The sequence below is a fragment of the Vicia villosa genome, linkage group LG7 (genome assembly GCF_029867415.1).
Source record: "Vicia villosa cultivar HV-30 ecotype Madison, WI linkage group LG7, Vvil1.0, whole genome shotgun sequence".
Classification (NCBI taxonomy): Eukaryota; Viridiplantae; Streptophyta; class Magnoliopsida; order Fabales; family Fabaceae; genus Vicia; species Vicia villosa.
The window spans coordinates 108,049,546-108,054,020 of NC_081186.1; positions in this window are offsets into that span (position 1 = coordinate 108,049,546).

Genomic DNA, 4,475 nt, shown 5'->3' on the forward strand with positions numbered 1-4,475 from the left:
CAACAACTAAATCAGCAAAATCGTTAAACATTAAATCTCAACAATAACAACAACGATAATAAATAACAACAACAACAACAAAAAAAATCAATAAAATAATTAAACATTAAATCTCAACAACAACAACAACAACAACAATATTAAATATTTTACTTGATGCAACAACAACAACAAATATTGCTAACTTGAATCCATGTTTTCCTTATCTCGTTCAAGTTGGAGAAGAGATGATGGGGTTCCGAAACTCGTTAATGAAAGAAATCATATTTTCGAGTTTCGTTTATGAAAAAAAATGAGGTTTTTGACTTTGGTTTAATGGAGAAATAGAGTTTCATAAATAGAAGATGAAGTTTAGATGTAGAAGATAAAGTTCGTTTAAGTTCGTCTACGGCAAAAGTGAATAAACATAGAACATTATATATATTGGGAAAACAAAACAAGGTAACTTTTCATCAGGTTGAAATTTCCAACGGTAGGGAAATGTAATTTATTTTTAATTTAAAATTAAAAATAAGAAGGCGTTACTTTTTACCATGGTTGAAATTCCAATTGTGGTAAAAAAAACTAAAATAAATAAAAAACAAAACTGATGGTGTTGAGATTCAAACTCATGACCAGATGCCACTTTTCACCACAGTTGTAATTCTAACCGTGGTAAAAAGTGGCTTAAAAATACATACAAAAACAAAATTGTTGGTGCGGGAGTTCGAACCCTTGACCAGACCCGATTTTTCATGTTGGTTAAAAACTTTAACTATGGTAAAATGTTGCTTAAAATGAAAGAAATGCGCGTAATTAAATAAATTCTACCACGGTAGATACTTTGGATGAGGTGAAATTTCATTACAAAATCTACTTTTTGTAGTAGTGTATACCCTATTAAACATCTACTATCTAGCCATTAATGAAAGATGTCACCATTCTTCCAAAAATGTCCTTCACTCTTTTAAAATTTACAAAGCAAAAAGGAGACCCCATTAAACATAAAGACATTATTTTTAAAGTATATGTAGCAAATCTTTATTGTGAAGTGAAATAATATTAAAACATTTAGACTATTATGAGAGTAGATTGATGAGCATATCTCACAAATCATGAATAAAGAGTTATCGTGTATTCACATAGGTATAAATATTATGAGTAATATTTATACTTGATTTATCCGCCATTAGAATACTACATAAACGATTATGTGAGTGTTATAAATTAAAAAATTTCTTTGCCAACCTCCCTACCTTCTAGTCCACCTCTGGTGAAAACCCCATATTACCCCTGACTTCGGAAATGCATTTCCGAAAATGCAAGAAAAATGTGTTTTTGGAGATGCATCTCCGAAAACGCCTTTTTTCTTGAAAAAATTGTCTTATTTCGGAAGTTCATTTCCGAAAACAGCATTTCGGAAGTTCGTTTCCGAAATGCTGCGCGTTATGCAGATTTATCAAAACACTCCCCCTCCCCCATTCATTTACCCTGACTCAAATCAAAAACAAGCAAAGGCAAAAATTTGTACAAACACACTTCCAATGCTGCATCAAGGCTCCAATCACATTGCTATACAACATTCAAAAGCCCACAAATCACTCAATTTGTAAGTTTTAAATTTGTTAGATTCATTATTCAAATGCATGTTATTTAGGGTTTCAATTGCATAAATGATATATGGACTGGTTGTTAGTAGTATTTAGGTTGTTTAGAAGCTTTTTGAATTTGTTTTATGTTTGATTTTGGGGTCTGCCATGGAAGTTGCAGAAAACTCCATCGCAGGGATGTTTCGGAAGTTCATTTCCGAAAACACCTCCATCCCAGTTTTCGGAAATGAACTTCCGAATTGTATCAGAAGTTCAAATTTTTTAGTTTTTTATTTTGTCTCGCATATTAATCGATTTCAATTGTTTACAGGAACATGTCAGACAACCAACCAGCACGCATCAGACAGGGTAGGGAGACCCAGACTGCGTCGGCTAGAGAGGGTAGGGAGTGTCCGTTTTAATTTGCAAGTATTTTATTTTTAACGCCTTTGTTTATTGTGCCTGTTTCTTTGAAGTTTGTGTGCATGCATTCCGACTTCTTTGACGGCGTGTCGCTGGTTTCCAACGTCTTTGTTCTTTAATGACTTGTCTGTTTCCCAAGCGTTTTTGTCCCCTTTCTTCTTTTATAAAAGGAGGTCTCATGGACCTTTCTTTCTTCATTTTTACGCAGGAATGGGTGGCGCTAAGGGAAGAAAGGGTTCTTCAACCTCGTGCTCTCGCGGAGTGAAGGAGGTGAAGGAGAAGAAGAAGGTTTTGACTGGTTCTGCTTCTCGTCCCCTGGGGGTCCATGGCTCGGACGTGTAGGCTCAGTCTTCAGGCGTGAGAGTCATGATCAACGCTGATGGTTCTGAGACTGAGTGGGATGAGGATTGGTATAATTATCTTCATTCGGAGGAGTTCGCTCGTCGGGCAGAATAACGTGTTTTTGTTTTGTTTGATGTGTATTTTGTAACGCTCGTCGGGCAGAATAACGTGTTTTTGTTTTGTTTGACGTGTTTTGTTTTGTTTTGTTTTGATTTCGGATTGTATCTTTCGCACAGTGTTTTTGGATTGGATTTATCATCTTAGTATTTTCAGTTTATCTGTTGCTTATTTTTATTTGGCGTTTGCGTTTAATTAAAATGCGAGACAGTTTAAGAAAAAACATAAAAAAAACACAGTTTCTGCATAATTCGGAAGTTCATTTCCGAATTCACCCCCATGAGGTGTTTTCGGAAGTTCATCTCCGAAGACACCCCCCATGAGGTGTTTTCGGAGATGCACTTCCGAATTGTGGAATTTTTTTTAAAAAAAAAGCGCTTCGGAAGTTCATTTCCGAAGCAGGGGTATTTTGGGATTTTCGCTGGGGGTGACCCCCATAGGGAGGTGGCTAAAGAAATTTTCATAAATTATTATCAAGATGATAGTGGCGCATACTACCCTTTAAACTAAAACTACTATAGGCTCTAGATGTGGAGTCGGGTACTTTATTGCAGATCAACCATTATTTGTAATAGGATGGCCATAATGATGGTTGATGGTATTGGACATGTGACTTTATACACAGAAGGGGGAGGTAAATTGTGGATCTTCGAGAATCGTTGATATCGTATTAGACATGTTACTCCATACAGAATGGGGGGAGGATTTGAATTGTGGAAATTTAAAAATTGTGATTTAAAACAAAATCATTTTCGAAATTAGAGTTTAAAAATATTCTATAAAAACGTTTGAATAATATGCATACAAAATTCAAAGTAAATAAAATAAGTGGAAAATAAAAAGAGATAAGAAAAGAGAAATATCAGTAGATAATTATATAGGTACAATCAAGAAGACTTAATCTTGTCTTCAAGAATCGATCTTGAGAATATCTACCATGTCTTGATAGCTTTTAGAAGGTTATGCCCATGAATCTCTTATACAAAGAAATGAATTTTTTTACCAACTTCCAACCAAACAACGAACACAACTTGAAGCGGTTATTCTTCAATCCAAACAACGAACTAGCTTGAAGCGTTTAGTCTTCACACCAAGCGGTTAGTCTTCACACCAAAACTTGAAACGGTTATTCTTCAATCCAAACAACGAACTAGCTTGAAGCGGTTAGTATTCACACCAAGCGGTTAGCCATCCATACTTTGACAAACATTGGGGAAGTAATGGTTAACAACCCCTCCTAGTAGATCTTCGCCATAAAATGCTACAGGCGGACTTATAAAGGTACTTCTGATAGAGAAATTTAGGTGTGTATCAACCCCATCATTCAACATTTTGTGCAACTTTATCTTCATCAAGCAACTTTGAATAGTATTGACTCGTCCAACATAATTACCCATCTTAGACATGGGGAGACAATACCATGGATTGATATAAATACCATATACTACGAGGGCCAAATGTTGCATCTTTTCTCAATTTTCACTGTGTTGTAAAAGCTCTAACAATTTTAGTGAATTTTTTTATAGGTTAAAAAACAACAAGACATATGATGTATGAGACATAGAATAATGACAATCAAAATAAATGGTCTTAAGCAATACAATAATCTGTCAAGAGTGAATGAAAATCCACAACAAGCAAGTAGGAGATAAAAGACAAGAATACAAAGAAACTTATTTACCCGATTTCGATCAATTTGATTTAATATGGGGGGAAATCAACTCTCTCAATCACTATAGTTCTAAGAATTGTTACAAGAAATTACAAAAGAACTACTAAAAATTAGTCACAAAAGTTTCCAAAAACAAATCTTATTTTTTGAGTTTTTCCATTATTTCTAATTCTATCTATGAATCACGCAAGCCCAAAATTTTTAGAAGTGTTTTCCAATCCCTTTAAATACCTTCAAATGTATTCAAAATTCTAAGAACACAATTTCTACCTTTGACTCTTAAAGTTTCCCTAGGATTTCAAATTATTCTCTCCGTCTTCAGTTTTAAAGGTTTTGGAGACAATAATGATAGA